Genomic DNA, 22,875 nt, shown 5'->3' on the forward strand with positions numbered 1-22,875 from the left:
TGACAGATTCTCTTTTAGTGGTTGTAGCCCTTTGAAACTGTTTCATACCTTACAGAAGCCATGTTCTTTAATTCTCATTCAATAGTATTAGGTGGGATCGTTTTGACTAAGTTGTTTCCATGGAGATATGACCCAACCAATTGTGGGAGGTAGCTTTCGATTAGTTGGTTTCCATGGAGATGTGTCTCCACATCATTCAAGGTGGGGTTGCTTACTGGAGCCCTTTAAGAGGGAACCATTTTGGAAAAAGCTTCAGAGCCAACACAGCTAGAGACATTTAGAGATGCAGAAGGAAAACAACCCCCAGGATAGCCTTATGAAAGGAGAAGCCAGGAGAAAAAGCTAGCAAATATTGCCATGTGCCTTCCCAGCTGACACAGGTGTCCAGAAGCCAAAGACCCCAGTAGACACAGCCACATACCTTCCCAGCTAACAGAGGTGTTCTGGACAGCATCAGCCATTCTTGAGTGAAGGTATACTTTTGTTGGTACCTTAATTTGGATATATTCATGGACTTAGAACTGTAAAATACAACTTAATAAGCTCCCTTTTTAAAAGGCATGCCAATTCTGGTATATTGCATTCTAACAACTTTAGCAAATAAACCAATTCAGTGGTACTGCATGAATTGACTCATTTTAATACAACACGAGAGGTTAATGTTGCTATTTTACAAATAGAAAGAATCTTGAGGAAGATTAAATAACTTACCCAATGAGTCGTTTTGTAAGAGAAAGTTAAATTTTAATTGATGAAATATTTACAATGGAATATTACAATAAAATATTTATTTTCTGAAAAAAAATTCTCTATTAGTCCCTTCTGTATTATGAATTTCAATCTACTTAAAATTTACTTTCAGTTCTCTTACTTTTTTGGGGGGGAGGGGTGCATGGTCTGGGAATTTAACACTGGTCTCCCACATGGAATGTGAACATTCTACCACTGAACCACCTCTGCATCCCCAAATTTACATTTAATATGTTTTAAGTTTTCGTAGGTATTTGTCACTTGAGGTTACTGCTAATTTAACCTGGCCATTCTTATTCTATTTTTAGATGGATTTTAAGTTATGCAATACATGTAAACCTTAATTAGATTGTTTTAAAATTGTTCCTAATAGCACTTATTGAATGAATTGATAGGATTACTTAGATAATGAATGTAAGTAAGAAACAAATATTGCACTTAGAGCTTATAACCCAATATGGTAGTAATATATGCCTTTTCTAATTTTGAATTTCAAGGGACGGAGTGCCCTCAGAAAATATGCATAATTTGCTTGACTGAAATGAAATGGAATGCTGTGTTAATTAAGTTACTCTGATTTCTATAGAAAGTTGTAAAAGTTTCATTTGGTAACTGTTAAAAATATAATGCTTTGTGATTGTAACAGACCTCTGCAATGAAGTACCATTTAAATACTTTAATTTTGTAAAAATGTGATATTAATTGGCTAAGATTGCCGAGGCAATTATAATATCTGTGGGTGGTTTGAAGCTGATGCTGATCATTGATGCTTCATCAACTTTAATAAAATGATACTGCTTTTTTGCCTGAATAAATTCTAATCAGATGAACCATGTAGTAGTGCTATTTCAGCAACACTTATAGAATTCATACAATGTTAGTTCTGCACTGACTGACATATCCCTTCGTCCACTGACTTGATTTTACTGGTGAAGAAACTGAGGTTGAGAGATTTTTCAATAACTTGTCCAAACATTTATATAACAAGCCCCAGTTTTTTTTTTTTTTTTTTTTTTTTTTTAATATGGAACACTTCACGAATTTGCGTGTCATCCTTGAGCAGGGGCCATGCTAATCTTCTCTATATTGTTCCAATTTTAGTATATGTGCCGCTGAAGCAAGCACCAAGCCCAGTTTTTGAGAGAGATTTCAATTATGTCTTCAGTCTCCTATGCTAACTCACCTGAAATTCAACGCAAAATATTGCCTAAGATTCAATGAAAAAAGATATCAATAATCCAATACTAATTTTACCAATATACATAATTGAGTCATTTAGAGACTATTGCATATCTTAAAACTCAATAGACTAGCCAATAACTTTATTAGTTTATTGACCAAATACATATTTTTATTATAGAATATTTAAAGAAAGCATTTAAAATATTGAGTTATGTATTAGTTAGGGTTCTCTGGAGAAACAGAATCAACAGGGAACACTTGAAAATATAAAATTTATGAAAGTGTCTCACGTGACCATAGGAATGCAGAGTCCAAAATTCACAGGGCAGGCTGCGAAGCTGATGACTCCAGTGGATGGCCTGGATGAACTCCACAGGAGAGGCTCACCAGCCAAAGCAAGACTGGAACCTGTCTCCTCTGAGTCCTCCTTAAAAGGCTTCCCATGATTACATTTAGCATCACTAATTGCAGAAGACACTCCCCTTTGGCTGATTACAAATGGAATCAGCTGTGGATGTAGCTGATGTGATCATGACCTAATCCTATGAAATGTCCTCATTGCAACAGACAGGCCAGCGCTTGCCCAATCAGATAAACAGGTACCACAACTTGGCCAAGTTGACACCTGTCCCTAACCATGACAAGTTATATTTCAAATTTTCATTAAATTGGATGACTAAAATAGTCCCCTAAAATTTCATGCATGATTTGAAATTACTTGTAGAAAAGTACTCAATTTCAGCAGCACTTCATGAAACACAGTATCTTTTTTTATGACTCCCTACATACATATATTTCTACATCTATACATACATACACCAGAGGCAGATATGTGATGCGTACACATAGGGAATTTTGTTCACAACAGTTTTTTTAGGGGGAGGGTGGTGGAGCATGGATCAGGAATTGAACCGAGGTCTCACACATAGCAGGTGAGAAATTGACCGCTAAACTACTTGTGCACCCCACGTATCTTCTTTGAAATACATAATAAGAATATTTTTTAAAAATTATAAAGTTGGTCTCTCTAAAGGAAATCCTATTTTCAAACTGATTTTCACAAAAAAGTTGTACACATGAAATATGGATATACAGTTATTGAAGTATAATACATAAAATTGTGACTCAGTTTCAATTTTTACAGAGTAAAACAGAAAGTTTGATTAGCCCTATAACTTAAAATATACAAGCTATCTGGTCTAAATTTTATCATCTGCCAAGTGAGGAAATTGTACCTAATAATTTCACATTCCTTTTCCTCTATATTTATGGGATTTAATACTTTATACTTTATATATCATAATTGAAGAGTTCATTTAGAAATGAATAAAAAGTGCCAAATGACATAAGGACTGCATTTTTCTTTTGTTAAAACATGAATAATAATTTACCACACATTTTTAAAATGGTGGACTAAATGAAATATATATATATAGCATTAAAATAAAGTATAGATTCAATTCTAAATAGATACAACAAATATATGTGCATATATTAATAGATATCCCATCTAAACTTATAATTACATTGAAAAAAGTGGGTAATAACTTTTAATAAAACCTTGCAACACTTTAAATAAGATCAAATGATGACTATATTCGATTGAAGCATTATTTATCAGGGCCCAAAGGATCATGTAAGTTTCTAGGACATGAATAATTTTTTAATTTTGATATTTACAATTAATTAAGGACTCAGGTTCAGTGAAGCTTCATGTTAGCTTCTAGATTGGGAACAAATGGAAAAGAATTACAGTCAGTCAAAAATTAAAAAAAAAACAAAAAACAAAAAAGCTTATTGTTCTTCAGGACCCTGGACATTTTCACATCTGATTTATTTATCTTTTGAATATTGCCCATAAATTCCTAGTTCCTCAAGTGATATTGGAACCACTTAACTGGTGCCCTCATTAACTAATGACAAAATCTTTGTCAAATAGTTTTATTTTCAACTTTGAAAATTATATTTTGAGAAACAGACACCAACAATAAAAAGAAACTTGAACTTGACCTTAAAATGGGAATTAGGCCGATCATTTCTTATGTGGTCATATCTTTCAAGCTGCTTTGTTTTACAAATGACTCACCTGCTTTCTCAGAAGAGGTTGGAGGGATTATGTTGGGTATCTTAGATTGTCTATTCTAATTGTGGCCAATTTCTTAATTGTTTCCAATTACTTAATTATATTTTTCTTAAGTTTGACATAGGTTACTTCATGACTCAGCTCAACAACACTAGTTGAAGAATTAGAGAAAACAAAATACTGGACATGGGGTTGGGAAGTCAAAGGAATCATTGTGAGACAAAGGGAGGGAGTCAGTAATGGAAGAATGCAACAAGGGTAAAATAATATTCCAATCTTAATACCTGGTTTGTTTTAGACTCTCAATTAAAAAAAATAGCTCTTTTCCTCTTGGGGAAAAAATAAAAGGGATTCAAGAGAATGGATGTTCGTCTTAAACTCTGCATATACAATGGAAAAGATTATTGAAAAACTTCCCTACTAACCAGATAAAGTTTAGGAGAATGTGCAGAATCTAGGGGTTTAAAAGAATGATAATGAATTAAGAGAATACTTTATAATATGGCCTATGCAGAAACCATGCTAAATTATGCTTAGCAAATGGTTTTCCATACTCCCCAATGATTTACTAGAGCCTTTTCTTGTTATTCCTCAGCAAGTCATACTGAAGTTATCATGATGTAATTAACTGCTGTGCTACTTCTCCCCTCAAATTCATGACAAATGGAGACTTACTACCCATGTCACCCATAGGAGTTTCACAACCGATTTTATCACGATCTCTCATGCTGGGTTCACAGATTGCTTGGCCTGGGGGTGAACATGCCCGCTGATGCCGCCGCAGAGCAATCTAGTCAGGTTCTTCTAAATTAATCTATTAAAACTGTCAACAAGTAATAGCCATTAACTTTGAAGATAAACAGAGAAGGACTCTTTCCTTTTATGTATCTGGAAAATGGAAACTGTCCTCAAGGAGGACAGAGAAGAACAGTGTGTGCTTCGTTTCTTTCCTATCCTATCGTTGTTCAGCTTGCAACCTGAAACCTGAGCCTCAGAAATAAGCAGAACTAACTACCCTTTAATGGGAGTATCTTCCATAGAGGACAAGAAGGGACTATTTTATTCTTGCTTGCACAATCATAATTGAAGTTTTTTTTTTTTTTTTTTTTACATATTTTTGTTTGTTTTTTATTTCTAAAATAAATTTACTTTGGAGAACTATAAAGACATATCATGCAAATTGTTTGGCTAGGTTATTCAGAAAAGTGTAATAATTACTTAAGCTCTACTTAATTTCACATTTTAAATATGACATACACTTGGATAGTGTATTCAGAATACACACACACTAAACACTGTGCTGATAGAGAACAGCTGCAGCTCTAAAATAGTATTGTTTCTAGAACTTGATTTAATTAAGCTAATAAATATCTTTGGGGATACAGTGCCTACCATGGTGCAGGCTAGATTATTGATTATTTGATTTAAAAACTGTATCATTGATGTGTGTGTGTGTGTGTATGTGTGTGTGTGTGTGTGTGAGAGAGAGAGAGAGAGAGAGAGAGAGAGAATGAGGAAGACAGAGGGAGAGAAGCAGAGAGACAGAGAAAGAGGGAGACAGGGAGTTTTACTCTTCATCCTAAAACAATTATTTAACTTTTGAATGGGTTTAGTTGAGAATACACAATTCAGGGGTTCTTGGATAACATTTTAAAAACTAAAATTGAAAGCCCTAAACCAAATGCAGTGATGACAAATGTTCCTGCTATATTTGATTCCATTAAAGACCAGACAGTTTGTGAAATAGCATCATGATTACCAGAAATAATCTTGCATTTGCAATATAAGCAATATTTGCACTGCTAAGCTAGAGATACCCAGTGCAACTAGCCTTTGATTAAAAGGTTTTTATAATGGCTCCCTAGATTTAGAATTCTGATTGGTTTTATGCATTGTTACATGTCAGATTACTTTGTTGCCTGGGTCTGAGCAAGTCTAGGTAATACCTACTCTTGAATATTGTCACTGACTCAAGAATATCTGTCAGGCAAGTTAATATCTAGACATACAAAAGAAGAGACAATTGGGATTTTTTTTTATTTACATTTAGGCCAATGATTAGCTTAGAGTTAATTTCTGGAAACATATTCTCCTAGTCTCTGGTTTGCCTTTTGATTTTAGTAACTTGCTTTTATAGCAAAAACAGTTTTGTTTGTGTTTTATTGTTTTTAAATAGTTTATGATTTGCGGATCGTATTTAAGAAATATTTCTTCAAACTGTCAAAATGTAAAAATTAATTAAAAAGAAAGCTCAAAAAAGTGTAAGTAGGGAGGTTTTAATAGACGAAAAGAGGCTGGATGAGGGAACAAAAGAAACTAAAGCTTTCATCAAAGAGAGGTAACAAATACTGAGTGACTGCACTTCATTGGATGAAAAGACAATTTTTGTAAACAATATGCTTTAGATTTGTGTGTGTGTGTCCTGTATCCATTTAATTGCCTTGGTGCCTTTGTCCAAAATCATCAGCTCATGTGTTTGTAGTCTATTGATAGACTCTATTCTAGTTCCATTGATCATATCTGTTTATCTGTCTGTGAAGACCACAGTTCCTTGATTTTTATAGCCTTATAACTAATCTTGAAAGTAGATCAAAAAAGACTTTGCATTTTGTGTTCTTTTTTCAGAGTTGTCTTGTGTATTCCCAAGATCTTTCATTCACATGTAAATTTTAGAATCAGTGTTTCAATGTTTACAAAAACAGAGTCCTAAGATTTTAACCGAGATTTTTTAAATTTATGGATTAATGTGGGAATTTGTATCTAAATTATTTGAATCTTCTAATCCACATACATGGTATATCTGTACATTTGTTTTAAGTCTTCCTTAATTTCTTTAAGCAATATTGTTTCATTTTTGGTGAAGAGATTGTGCCCCTTTTTGATATGTTTATTTTCAAGTTATTTTTGACACTGATATAAACAGTACTTTAAATTGCATTTTCCATTTTCCCACTGCTAATATTTGGAAAAAATAAAACTTTTCTTTATTAAAAGTTAATATATGATATATTAAGTTTCCTTACTACATGTAATATTTGATTTTCAAACTCCTCATGATTATGTTCAGTAAATAACAATGCCATGTGAAAATAAGGACATGTTTATTACTTTCTTTCCTGAAGTTATAGTGTTTATTTATTTTTATTTTTTCCTATTGCATTAGACTGTACCTCCAGTACAACGGAATAGAATTGGTGCCAGTAGACAACCCTTGCCTTGTTTTCAATCATAAGTGGAAAATATACACTAACTCATCATTGAATGTAATGTTAGCTACATGTTTATCAGACTTTGATGAGAGATATATCATTAACAATTTGATGAAAGTGGCTATTTCCATCAGCCAGACTGAACAAATTTATAACTCACAGGGCATTATTTAGAGTACTTGGAAAGTTCATCTTCGGTAGTGGGAATAATTTGCCAGTCAGTCCAAACACTGGTTTAGTCCAGTAATTTAATCTTTAAAACAATAAATATCTGGAAAGATCAAACTTAACTCTGCCCAGAATAAACTTTAATAACATGTAGGGAGATATGAAAATACCCATTACCGACCAAAATAAAATTCACAGTGTCTAGAATTCAATTAAAAATTACTAGCTGAATTTGGGATAAGAGACTGGTAGCCAAACAGCAGTAAGTGAAGTGATTAATAGGTAGTATGAATGGAGACCACTCTGTAGCTAATTAAAAATAATTCAGCATGAAAAAAAAAAAAACCCACAGAAACTACTAACCATGCAAATAAGCAGCCAAATAAAACCCAGAAAGGTAAGAGAAAACAATCTATTGACATCACCCAAGAACAGATGCAATCAGCTGGTAAAAAAATATTAAAAGTTATTGCAAGTATATTTTGTATGCTCAAAAGCAAAGGGCAAGACTGTTAAATAGAGAAAGGACGAATATTAAGGTTGGACAGAAGGTGACCAGGGTGAAAATTTTGGAGCTTTCATTTTCACGGTCATAGAAGTACAGGATATCAACACTTGAACCTCATTCTTAAGAGTCACTGACACTACAGTTAGACAAATATTGACCCTGCACAGCAGGAGCCCCAGAGTGAGTGTCTCCTCAAGTCTTGTGCCCTCGGCATCTCATTTGCCTTCTCTAATCCCAACCCTGAATAGAAACATGGAAGATATGAGAAGATGCAAATCTAAATTAGAGATAAAAACTACAATGATTGAGAGAAAAATACCTTTAAAGGGATTAACAATAGATTAGAAATTATAGAAAAAGAAACAGGAAATTTAAACAAATGGCAAATAGAAACTATCCAGTAGGAAAAATAAAAAAAAAGAGACCTTAACGACAGAAAAAATTAACAGAGAAAACTGAGGTGTAGGATAACTTTAAGCATCGTAAGAATAATGTTACAAGGGGAGGATATGGGAGGAGAGGAAGCAGAAAAGGTATCTGAAGAAACAATGGCCAAAAATTTTCCAAATTTAAGGACATATATAAACCCATATGACCAAGAACCTCAAAGTATCACAAGAAAAAGAAATATGAAGAAACTGGACCAAGTCACTTCATAATAAAATTGTTATAGCCTGTAATGAAAATAAAGTATACAGGCAGCTGGAGAAAAAAAATGGCACATTATATAGAGTACAAAAATAATAAGAAGGACCACAAATTTCTCATCAGCAAAAAAATGAAGAGAAAGACAGTGGAATAAAAAACAAATGAACAAAGAGAAAATCTAAGTAAACCTATAATTTTGAATCCCTATAATTAACTTATGTAATAGAAACAAAGATTATCTCAGATACATAAACCTGAAAGAATACATTACTCACAGACCTGCATGATAAAAAAGTTCAAGAAGAAGAAAAATAACAACAGATAGAAATAAGGATTTACACAAAGGAATAAAGTGTACCAGAAATAGTATTAAAGGGGTAAATGTATACACTATTTACTTATTACTTAAATTTACACTTTAAAGAAGAGAATACCGATGTAGTTATGTCCTAATGTAGTACAAGAGAAGGAAGAAAAAGAAGAAAAAGAACAAAGAAGAGATGGGACAAATAGTAATAATTACTTTATATTAAATATGCATGGTCTAAATACCCAAATTCAAAAGCATAAATTATCTAATTAGAAAATGCAAGATCCAGTTATATTTTGCAAGCAAGAAATATACTTCAAATATAAAGAAAAAAGGCAGATTAGGAGTAAAAGGGTAGTTAAAAATATGCTTGTTAATGCTAATTTATAAAAAGCTGAAGAAGTTTTATTAATATCAGAATATTTCAAATCAAACACTATTATCAAGGATAAAGAAACTCATTTAGAAAAGACATACTGTTCCTGAATGTTTCTGGATCTAATATAATGATAGAGTTCAAAACGCCATCAGGTAAGCCTGACAGAATCATAGGTGAAAATAAGCTTACCATATGATCAAGCAGCCACATTTCTAGGTATGAGCTGCAAACTTATGTACACACAAAAACCTGTGTATATGTGCTTATGATAGCTTTATTCATAATTGCTCAAAATTGGAAACAACCAAGATGTCTTTCAGTTGATCAACAGATAGACTTGTATATCATACAATGGAGTATTATTCAGCCATAAAAAGAAAAGAACTATAAAGCTACAAAAAGACATGGAAGAATCTTAAATGTATACTGCTTAGTGGAAAAAAAAAACACTCTGAAAAGGCTCCATAATGTATGATTTCAACGGTATGAAATTTTGGGAAATGTAAAACTATGGTGACAGTATTGATTTCCCAGGTTTTGAATGGGCAGGAAGAATGAACAGGTGGAACATGGGGCTTTTTAAAGCAGTGAAACATGTAAAAAGGATGATAGTGTAAAGTATATATTTGTCAGAAGCCAGAGGATTATATATATCATAAAATTGTAAACTTTATTCACCCTATGGACTTTAGTTAATACAAATGTATCAGTATTGGTCCATCATTTCGTGATGCTGTCAAAACCAAATGCAAGATATGAATAACAGTATAAACTGTTTTGTGGGGAATGGGGGAAAAGGGGTATATGGGAACTCAGTACTTTCTACAAATTGAACACAATTCTAAAAAAATAAAATCTATTTTTAAAAGGAGGCAAAAGATTTTAAGGTACTTCAACAAAAAAGATATATGGAAGTTAAATAAAAAAATAAAAAATGCTCAACACTATTTAGAAAATGCAAATTAAAATTACAATTATATATTACTACATACCTATTAAAATAGCTTATCTGATAATGACTGATCACAGCAAGTGTTGTCAAGGATGTGGAACAAGAAGAACTCTTATACACTCCTGGTGAGACTGCAAAGTGGAGCAAAAATTTTGGAAAATGGTTTAGGATTCTCTTAAGAAGTTATACACATATCTTTCAAATGGCACGACTTTTCTTCTAGGTATTTACTCTAGAATGACTTGCATAAAATGTTCATAGAAGGGGGTGCACAGGTAGTTTAGTGATTAGAATGCCTGCCTTCCATGTGGGAGACTCGGATTCGATTCCCAGAACATGCACCCCCCCCCCCCCAAAAGGGTTCATAGAAGATTTATCAGTATTAATAAAAAACATAAATATATATCAATAGGTTAATGAATCAATATGTTAAAAATATATCCATAAAATGGAACAATTCGCAAAACAGAAGGAAGAATAATCTATTAAAATGATAACATGCATAAAGTTCAAAAAAGTACTTAGGCTTAGTGAAACAATTCAGGTAATTAAAAAGCACATACGTATGATTCCATTTATAAAAACATATAGAGAATGCAAACAGTAATCGGCAGTGACAGAAATTTAATCGCTTACTGACTTGGAATGGGTGAAGCAAGAGGCAAGAAGAAAAGGAAGGAAAGACTTAAAAAGAACTATAGGAAATGTGTGGGTGACATGGTTATGTACATTACCTTAATTGAGGTGATGGTATACTAGTGTGTATATACATGAAACCATATCAAATTATGCAATTTCAATATGTGCAGCCCATTACATATAAAATAGAATTTAATAAATCTGTTAAAATATGAGGCACTTTCAATAAAATGAAGGTTGAAAAAATTTGTCACCAGAAAACTCACACTGCAAAATGCTAGAGGGTATTAAGTGCTACAGGATAAGGGTGAGTGATACCACATGGGATCTTTGATACAGAGGAAAGAATAAAAGCAGGAGTAATGGTAATCAAGCAGGTCAAAATAAGATATTTTTCTCACAATTTCTTTAAAAAATAATCCGTAGTTTTACTCACAAATAAAAACACTGCAAATTAGTGTTTTTTTAGTGTCCCAAAAAGTGGTGGGACTTTTAACTTAAGTAGAAATAAAAAATATGACAGCATTTGCACAAACAATGTGGCACAGCCTTCTCTGGTTACTGTTCTGAAATCAACCCCACCACCCAACATATCTTTCCTTTCCTGTTATGCTTAAAACACCTTTTTTTTTTTGGAATCTATGAATAATCAAGACTGATAGCAAATGTTCTGGGTGAACATCTTAGCCACCAGGTTTCTGACTTCCTTTACTCCTGTAAAAGGGAGAAAGGAAGAGGATTAGATACAGGTCGTGTGACCAACTAGAAAAGGCAAGGATCTTAGCACTGAGTTCTTGATTCTAAAGAGGTATAGCAGGACCTTTCTTTAGGCTCCAGAGATGTAACGTGGATGATGGATGAGAGTGGAAAGGCAGGCTTGCCAGGACTACCACACAGTGAGTTGAAAAAAATGTGATGGGCCCAATAATTGAGGTTAGCTGGACTGTGTAGTCGAGTTTCTCTAGGCACTAAATACCCAGGAGGCATACTTGGGATGGAATGGCATTTGTGGCTTGTGGGAACCAGGACTCAGCCACACCATATCTATAGATGATGAATTTAATCAATCTGAATTAGAGGAACTTGCCATGAACAGTCACAACATATCTTCAGGGAGAGGAAAAAAAAGTAAGTGGATACAATGCAACTCAAACAACCAAAGCCACTGCTGCTGTCCTGATTGGGTGGATAAATAGAGCTTCTATAAAATATGATATTGATGTTTTAAAACAAACAGGGTTATATATTAAAAAAATAGAAATATATTATTTTAATAACTAAAATGAAATTGAATACGATATTATAAAAGGAGATAGTGAAAAGGATTTTGATAGAGAACAGTGCTATGTGCTATTAGAAAAAAATATCCTAGCTATACTGATATCCTATAATATACTGAGCATATTGAAAATTATTTACTCATATATATATGGTGTAAATCCTCAAAATAAGAATAAATACTCTTTTTAATTACCTATTTATTGGGAGTTTTGATCAACTTCTGCACTTCAGAGTGGAAAATAAAATTTGCATTTGAATACTGCCTTCTTTGCTATAAGGAATCACTTCTGCCTTACTAACCCAAATAAGTGTGTTTAATACCTCAAATTTATGAAAATCTAACTTCTTCAGTACTTTATATAGATCAATTCAATGACATCTAACTCAGAATCAATACTGGGGTAAAGTGTCATATCAAAAGTTACAGGTGAAATGTTCGGTTTGTTGCTGCTTTTTTCAAAGTACAAGTTAATATATACTTATATATAATCTAGATCAAGCTTTAAAATTTAAACATTTAAAAATTTCCTTGAGAAACCATACATAGTGGTTATTTCTTTTCAAAATCAATGACAACATTTCATGCATGTGACATTTGTTCTACTTTTACACTTTTCTATAAACACATCAAGTTTTTCCACAGTATAGTAATGATTATTGCCAATATGAAAATTCTGATAAAGAACAAATCCTAGGATAATAACATTCTCAATTTGAAAAAATTCTAATGGATCATAAGCATTTCAAATTCCTGGATCTCATTATATCTAATGGCTTAAGCTCTCAGGAATGGAGCCAATCAGGGAATTGACAAGTGAGATAAAATTTTTGTAATTATACACTATAGGAATCCATAATGACTGAGAGCTTTTATAAAACATACTATTGATTCAAATACCATTTTTAAATGTGCTTTTATTCAGATAACGATATGCAAGACTTCAGTTGGGCTTTTGAATGTAGTTTTTCAAACAATATGAATTATTCCTATATGGAAATCATAAATTGGTAGATTGTGCTTGCACTATCAATGTTCAATTACTGCCTATCAATATATCAGTAAATACTAATTTGATATACTCATCCCAATAATATATAATTGAGCTATTTAGGAATTTCTGGGGAAACAGAAGAATGTTATACATAAATTACAAAAAGCTTTAAAATAATTCTATATTTACAAAAATAAATTTGTATATTAACGAAAATGCAAATATGCTGCATATATGACCTATTTTTGATTCTCACTATGGTATGTATATTAAATTTTGGATATTGTCACTATTTTGTGTTTAAGTGATCCATGGCCCCTGGTACTGGAAGTGATAAGTTTAACACAGAAATAAATCTATTGAGCAAGAGAATATGTGTAGACCCTCAGCCTTCCACAACTCAAGGATCTTTACTCTCTCTGAGTAATCAGAATCGGAATCTACAAATTTAAACTTTGGCTTCTAATTGGCTGTTTTTGGAAGTGTATGTGAGGTGATCTATTGGAATATAGATCTCTATACTGGTTGATAATCTTCTGAATTTTTCATTGCTCCTGTTCATATTCATGAGAAATCATTCAATTCTTATCTGAAAGTATGTTCTCAGTCTGCATTTTAACTGCTCCCACTTGAATACTTTTGTTAGTGTGTGTGTGTGGGAATGTAAAAGACTAGGTTTAAATGCTACCTCAGGGGGATTAATTGTTTTACAAAAATTTGTTTCCCTGTAATACATTTTTAAAAATGTGAACTTCTAATTTTGTCAGTCAATAATTTTGTTGTATGATGCATTAATTTTCCATGTAAACTTTCTCCTGTGCTTTCTTCGCATTCTTCTCAGCTGCTTCTTGCCTGTTCTAGCAGTGAAATGGACATCCTAAGTACCTTATGACCAAAAAAAAGGCAATTCTAGCTTGGTTTCAGAGCTAAAAATTCTGAATCTCCAATGCTCAGTCCTATGAAAATCCATTTAGTACACACCTTTTCTGTTCTCTTAAAAACTGTTTCATATTTTATTCAAATTTACAGCTGATGGTCCCCTCTTATAACTTGTAGAGAAAATGAAATCATCAGGTGGCAATACCATCAATTTTCTGACACTAAAGACCAAAATTCAGATACTTTCATGTATCTTCATTATAGTTGAAGAAGTATTACTTTTATATACTCTGGATTTTATGATCTCATTCTGTCTCAGTGACTTTCCAGTCCAAATAATTCTCATAGTCTTCCTCTCTCCTAAGCCCCTCAACATTTAAACATGTTCATGCCACTCATATCAAATAAAATCTTGTTTTGACTTCATGTACAACTCCAGCTGAATTCTTTACTTCATGGCTAAACATCCTGAAGCAGCCATATAATTCCTCATAATCTTTCTCTTCAAACTGCTATACTCTAACTCTTCCTGTACCAAAAAATATGGCACTTTTCATACTAATGGCATTTTTACATTTCTGCTTTAAAAATCAATGTCATTTCTCAGTCCGGTACACTGAATGGCTCAGTGGCAGAATTCTCACCTGCTGTGCTTGAGACCTGGGTTCGATTCTTGGCACCTGTCCATGCCAAAAAAAAAAAAAAGAAGAGAAAAGAAAAAAAAAACGTTATTTCTCAATCTTTAACTGATATTTCTTACAACATATTCTCCTTTGTTCACTCCCTTTTTTGTGAATACTCCCATGACTACCAAGACACACTCTCTTGCATTTCTTCCTACTATTTTGCCTGCTATGTCTCACTCTGCTTATCTCTCTTGCATAATAAGATATACTAGTTTGACACAATTCCCTCTGTTACTCTCATTTGACAGATTCACTTTGAGTGGTCACATTTACTCCCAGGACTTCAATTACTATCCATACAGTACATAATTTCATGACTCTCAAATATAACTCTTCAACACAAATCTCGTTTCTAACTTCCCAATCCATATAGCTAATTGTCTACTGAATAATTCTATTTGTTTGAATTGTAGATCTTTTATTTATATTGACCCGATTATTCTCAGCTGACTTCAGAAATTTCAGGGTAAAATTTCTTCAGAGGAAAGGCAATAATTACCAACTTGATATTTTTTAATGTGATCATTGATTATTTAATATAAGCCCTACGAGCTTAGTAGTTCTCTAGGGATGTTACTATTAACCAACATTATCTGTATATATTTTTATTTAAGAAAACAAACAATACACTTAGAATCACCAAAAATGGATATTCTAGTTAGCTTAACCACCGGCATATTTAAATAAAGTATCCAAATAGTCATTGTAAAACCTGTGTTTGTGCAGTAAGTTTCATAAAATAATTTAAAATTAAGGCAACAAGAAAAAATCTACAAGTTCAGATAGCAAAGTTCTTAAATTTTAAATATTAAACACTAACTTAAAACTCATTTAATCATTTATTATTCAAATAAATAATAATTATATTCACCTAGTAAAATACATTATATTCATGATGTTTTTATTAGTGAAGTTACAAAACATTAAAATCATTTATTAAATATAATAGAATAAAAATATCTACTGAAATAGAAAATTATTTATTATACAAAAAAAACCCATCCTACTTCGAATGCTTCTTATGAATATCAAGGTATTTTAATGGAAGAACTATGCTGCCTATTGGTGACTTCTTCAAAAGGATTTAACAACCTAAAAGCTTTCTAAAGAATACTTGAACTTTTCCTAATATTTTAATGGAAAAGAAGATGTGAAATTATTTTATTTGTTGCAAATAATCTCTGCAGTATCACAGACTTCTCAAATTACTTATTAAGACATCACCATAGGCACTAAGGATGCCTGCAAGGGATTAAAAAAAATAAAACTGTAGTGCAGTTTTTTTTAATTTTTTTATTAACGGAAAGAAAAAAAAAAAGAAATTAACACAACATTTAGAAACCATACCATTCTACATATGCACTCAGTAATTCTTAACATCATCATATAGATGCATGATCATCGTTTCTTAGTACATTTGCATCGGTTTAGAGGAACTAGCAACACAACAGAAAAAGATATAAAATGTTAATATAGAGAAAAGAAATAAAAGTAGTAATAATAGTTAAAAAAAAAAACCCTATAGCTCAGATGCAGCTTCATTCAGTGTTTTAACATGATTACTTTACAATTAGGTATTACTGTGCTGTCCATTTTTGAGTTTTTGTATCTAGTCCTGTTGCACAGTCTGTATCCCTTCAACTCCAATTACCCACTATCCTACCCTGTTTCTAACTCCTGCTGGACTCTGTTACCAATGACATATTTCAAGTTTATTCTCGAATGTCCGTTCACATCAGTGGGACCATACAGTATTTGTCCTTTAGTTTTTGGCTGGACTCACTCAGCATAATATTCTCTAGGTCCAGAATATCCAATGAATTTATGAATTCCCCTTCAGAGGCTTAGGCGGTTTAGGTTTCAAAGAAACAGAGCCAAATCTCACGTTAACTTTATTTGCATTCACATAGCAACCTGTCTTGCAAATGTGCAAAACCAGTCTCTACCTTTCACTGAAGGAGCATTATGATATTTTGCTATCATTTCCAACTATCATCTGTTCACTTTATCAGTTGATAGTATTATTATCCACTCAACTGCTATTTCCAACCTAGACACAGCTTGACTCACACATATATCCTCTTTCCACATTTCTATTCAGTTGTCCAATTAATCTCTACCTGATACCTGCCCTACAACCTCTTCTCTATGATTAGGCCAGAACACAAGATAAAAACAATTTATTTCAGGTCTACCAATCAATGTAATATTTTTCTCTCTCCTCAAGATCATACTATTTTATCTATTTGGAATCCTCTCTCCTACCCTCCCTTTCAAATGTTTATTCAACATAGAATTAAATCTTTGTGATCTTGGTTTAGGCAAACTTTCTTAAATAAAACATCAAAAACAACATGCCTAAAGAAAAAGTATACAAATTGAATTTCATTAAAATTGAAACTTTTGTTCTTCAAAAGACACTGGTAAGAAAATGAAATAATAAGATACTTACTAGGAGAAAACATTTGTGATTCACATATCTGAAAAGTTCTTGTGTTCAGATTATATAAATAATCTAATTATATATTCATTGGAAAAGATCTGATCCGATCTAATCTTCTATAGAACGTTATTATATATTGCCTATGTCTGACTAAAAGAAGCGTAAAGTTTCCAATTGATCTCATCTTCTGTTGGTCATGCAGCATTTAACTAGCTGTTTAGAATCCTATTTATATGTATGTTTCTAGTTCACGTATTTTCCAAAGCAAAAAGTAGGAATAACTCCAGTATAATAAGTTTGTATCTTCATCAATTTTCTCTTGCATTTTTCTCTTGCGTTTCAATGACATTTTCTTCAAATATGAAAGCCACCTAATCATACACCCTCCCTCCCTTGTCCCCAACCTTGACTAATCAGAAATTTTGGCCATTAAACTTTTTCACTGTTCAAGACTTCTCCTTGTTGTTCCTTTCTTCATCTACCTAAACACAATAAGCACTTTAAAAAAAAAAAGAGAATAAGTTACTTACAGTATCTAAGAGAAATAATCTCATTTACAACCATTCATGTAGCATGAAATAAGTGTAAGGAAGTTTTCTATGCATTGAAATGAATGAAAATTTCTCCAAAAGACTAGATGGTAAAGAGCTGCTGATTCTTGTATGGAAAATGAATACATATATTCATATTGTGTTTCTAGAAACTGCAATAGTTCTTGTCTCTGCAGAAAGTTATCTGTATTAGGTAGGGGACAAGGGAGGGAGGGAGATGCTTCTTATTCTCTATTCCTTTGTAACATTTAAGTTTTCTTCATGTGAATGCAAAATTTACTCAATAAAGAAAAGCTACATGCTTATTTTTTTGAGGCTGGGTGCATGGTCTGAGAATCAAACCCGGGTCTCCTGCATGAAAGGTGAGCATTCCACCTGTGCACCCTACATGTTTTTTTAATAAAAAAGGATTTACTGTTGCTTACACACAACAATGTAAATATCTAGAAAAGCCAACACAGTGACATTTCACTAAAAAGTATGTCAGAATATAATCAGTTTAAAAACTTCGTTCCACAGACACATAAAGCACATGCATCAGAATTTTGTTAGATACTGCGGAAATCAGTCACACAAGAAAATCTCTTTCTTTGGGAAGGAAAGATAGAGAATTATTCTCAAGTCAACTAGTAAATCTGATTCATAAATCAGCAAATGTGGAAGATATATTAGTTAAATTTCAAATATATCATGTAGGAAAAATATTGTTATGAAATGAAAATTAATTAAACTCAAAGGAAAAACTATTATAAATATTAAGGATCCAAGCAACAAAGTTACTTAAAATATGTTGTGGCTGTACTTATTAAAGGTTTAGAATCCAATCATAACTCATTGGCTCTGGTAAATAGTCTAATTTGAGGTCAATGGAATTTACAACAAACTTCAAAAAGTTAATAAGAGATTCATAAGATTTAGGATAATGAATGCAAAATATCGCTTTTCACTGAAGACCTAATTCTATAGAATATTAAAAATGAAACCATATAGTGATAGTAGAAAGGAAAATATTAAACAAACTAGTATTTCTAACAGTTTTTACATCATAGTATGTAAAACAATTAATAATGAGCAAATAATACTTCCCTTCTGCAATGTTATTTAAATGTTATAGTTCCACACAAGTAATTAAACTGAACTGGACAAAGATCATCAAAAGGGGCATAATGCATAATTGAATATACATTTAACCTTGGTTCCATGGCATTACATACAGCGAATACTTTAAATTAATATAGCTAATGCTTTAATCAGAAAATTACAGTGTTAAATACTTCAACCTAAGAATTTGAAGTGTCTTGTCTCTCCCAGATAAAGATATTGGGTACCATTTTTCATCCTGAACTAAGTCTGAACTACAGATTATATGTTAATATTCCAATATTTCAACAGGTAAGTATTAAAAAGTCATCTAATGAATTTTGTAGTTAAATGTAATTTGAGATATTTTAATCTATTCAACTGCAATGAATAATTTTGGTACTTTGTTTCAACTCTTTGAAAAGTGAATTTTTCATAATGGATCACTTAAGGAAATGTCTATCAACATAATTATAAATTAATATGTTATTAATAGCTTAATCAAAAGGATTGTAAATTAATTTGGGACTACTTTGCTACTTCACTATTGGTCAAATCAAAGATATTTCAGTTACCCACTGCCTTCTCTCATCTAATCCTTCATTAAAAATAGAGAAAAGTATCTCTTGCAGACTAGATGAGATTCAAGAACAGCATTAAGAATATGTAACTGATAAAGTGATTTGAAAGAAAGACATAAAATGAGAACCTGTGTTTCAATTACAGCACAAGTTTTACTATAAGCCACTGAATCTTACCTGTTCAAACAAAAATTATAGTCATGTGAGTTCTGTTTATATACAGTCAAAAAAGATGTAATAAAAATAGATTATCCTATAGGCCAGAATTATTCTTAGCAGACTTCAGAAAATTCAGGTTAAAATTGCTGCTGAGGAAAAGCAATATTTACCAACTTGCAATAATAGTTAAGCTAGTCAAAAGGGGAAGTAAAAATTATTGGAATTTTTATGTGTTCATTGGTTTATTTATATAAGTCCTGTCAGCTTGGTTCTTTAGGGATGTTTCTATTAACAAACATTATTTCAATATTCAAATGAACAATAATTATATTCATTTAGCCACTGAAATAGGAAATTATTTCTTATAGTAAAATAAACCCATCTTATTTCTAATGCTTCTTATGAATATTAAAGCCTTTTAATGGGTGAACTATGCTGCCTATTGGTGATTACTTCTATAGGAGTTAACAATCTAAAAGCTTTCTAAGAATGTTTGAACTTTTTCTAATATTTTAATGGAAAAGCAGATGTGAAATTATTTTATTTATGGTAAATACCTTCTGGGATCTCACAGACTTGTCAAATTCCATATTAAGATATCATCATAGTCAACTAATGATACCTGCTGAGGAGTTTAATAAATTGAAGTACCGTTTTAAGATTATCCGGTGGATTTATGAATTCCCCTTCTGTCCTGTTTACAGAGGCTTAGGCAGCTTAGCTTTCAAAGAACAAAGGCCAAGTCTCACGTTAACTATATTTGCATTTGCACACCAACCTGTGCCATGGGAATGTGGAAGACTTGTCTCCACTTTTCATCTAGAGAGCATAATGATGTTTTGCTATCACGGAATAAAAATTATTTTTCTCCACCCTCCAGAAAAAACACAATTCACCAGCATTATGAGAATACCACCATGATATGCTGTAAAAAATTAAAAAAACTACAAATAAAAAAATAAGAAATAAATACTCTGTTCTTGCAGAGTGATTTCACTAACTTGGAATATCCCAACCAAGTTGTGCAAACAAGGCAGATAATATTATCTTCTTGTGCAAACAAGGCAGATAATATTTAGACTAGATAAAACAGAGAGACTCTAGGAAAATGTTATAATTATCTTTATCTCATGTACAACATTTTCAATATTTCAAACACATGAGTAAATCAAAAGTTTATGCCTATCATTTAACTTGAGAACTCAAAAAGTAACTTAATAATTACAATAGCCAGCTTGACCCTAATATACTACCTCATTTAAACCTCAAAAAGGCTTGAGGAATTATTATTCCCATACTGTAATTTAAATAAGTAAGGTATACTGAGTTTACACAGCTTTAAATGACACACAAGAGAGAGAGAGAGACAGAGAATTTGAATCCAAGGTTTCCAACTCAAAACTGATTGTTGTAACCGTTGCGCTGTATTGCACTACAATACTTTTCATTCCTGTTCTTTTTTCTCTCTGGAAGGAAATCCAAGCAAACTATTCCAGATGTAAAGTGGATACTCAGGAGCATTTATATTAAGGTTATTTATTCTTACCAGAACTTATTTCCCTTAAGAGCATTCTATAAAGGAGTAATATAAAAGGGCAGGGGTTAATTTACATTAATGATATATTTATGTTACATTTTCAGTTAGCCGAGCACTATGCTTTACCTTCAAATGAATAATTTTTTTTTGCTGAATGTAATGTATTGCAGTCATTTTAAGGATGCAAATACAAGCAAAAAGGGGGTCTCAATCTGATCCAGGGTTCAACTGCGAGTCCTCTTTAACTCTGTGACTATCATTCCACTTTAATAACTTTGGAGCCCTGTTTATATTAATCTTGCAATGAATAACTATACAAAAAAGTCAAATATTTCACTGCTAGCACATCAACAACTAAAAAATTCACAGAATGAAATCACTGCTATAATGGCTTAAGTGGTTATGATGTTCAATAAAACAATTAATGCAACAGGATCTCATGCCTCTTGTCTTTAAATAATCCAGTTACTTTTAAAATATAAGTAGTTTTCCACTCAAAGTCATTTACATAAGTGACCAATATTACATTTAGTTTACGTTTACACAAAAAGGGATTTTGATGCATTATTAATAGCTTATGGGAATATTAGAAAAAGTGGAATTTCATAGTGGAAAAAGGAGGGTGGGGATGGAAAACTTCTTGATCCTGGATAAATAATAAAGATGAGCAAGAGATGTATCCTAGCAATCTGTTGAATAGAGGAAAGGACAGTGGAAGAGAAGCCCCAGCTGTCTCTGTTCACCACTGTGACTCTAATTAGTTATTTAATTTAAATAACTTGATATCTCTGCATCACAGTTCTATCAATTAGAAAATAGGGAGTTGTATGGAATCAGTGGTTCTTGAATGGGGTGATTTTTGCCCTCCAGAGAACATATGGCAAGATAGAAGGATATTTTTGATTGCCAAATGGGGCAAAAGTGCGATCTTGGCATCTTGTGGGTATAGCCCAGGGATGTTGTTAAATATCTATAACGCGCAGGACAGCTTGAGTCCAAAATGTGATGGTGCTGAGGTTGAGAGACCCTGGATTAAATGGTATTTATGGTTGCACTGGATTGAACTGTGTCCCTCAGGAAGATATGTTCACATCCCAAACCCTATTGTCTGTGCAAGTGGCAATTATTTGGAAATAGAGTCTTTGCAGATGTACTCAAGAATCATACTAGATCAGGGTGAGCCTTAATTCAATCACTAGTGTCCTAAAAAAAACAGAGAAATTTGAGCACAGAGGCCCCAGGGAAGAACACCATGCAATGATTTAAGTAGAGATTGGAGTGATGTCTCTAAAAGCCAAGAAATGCCAAGGATGATCAGCAACCACCAGAAACTAGGCAGAGGCAAGAAAGGATCCTCCCCTAGACCCTTTAGTCTTGTGACCCTGTCAATAACCTAATTTCAGACTTCTAGCCTCCATAACTGAGAGAATAAATTAAATTTCTTTTAAGCCACCAAGTGTTTGGTACTTTTTTGCAGAAACCCTAGAAAATGGATACAATCCTCTCTGCACTGTATGATGTAATGAGTGAATATTGATAGTTAATGTGTGCAACATGAAGTACAGCAAAGAACTGTTTTTTCTCTTTACGAATTAGGTCACTAGAAAGTTAGACAAGAGTTTAATAACTAAGTAGATTTAAGATTAAAATATTTCTATCAGTATCTTTCTATACAGCCATTCAAATTCATCATTTATCTTTGAAAGCATTATGTTAAGGATAATCTATCACTTTCCAAATTGGAGTTCTGTTTATTTTCCAAATGCATTACATTTATTCATCCAATATTATAACAAAATGTATATTACATTACATTACACTATATTATATCATGAATGATACATATAATAAATACATG

General features: G+C 32.3%; 1 non-coding gene across 1 annotated transcript; it reads right to left on the reverse strand.

The window, feature by feature from the left end:
* Positions 1-1,768: 1,768 nt before the first annotated feature.
* On the reverse strand, positions 1,769-1,875 carry LOC143685287 (U6 spliceosomal RNA). Its single transcript, XR_013176533.1, has one exon. It is a non-coding gene; the product is annotated as a U6 spliceosomal RNA (small nuclear RNA).
* Positions 1,876-22,875: the final 21,000 nt, after the last annotated feature.

This window comes from Tamandua tetradactyla, chromosome 5 (assembly GCF_023851605.1).
Source record: "Tamandua tetradactyla isolate mTamTet1 chromosome 5, mTamTet1.pri, whole genome shotgun sequence".
NCBI classification, from domain to species: domain Eukaryota; kingdom Metazoa; phylum Chordata; class Mammalia; order Pilosa; family Myrmecophagidae; genus Tamandua; species Tamandua tetradactyla.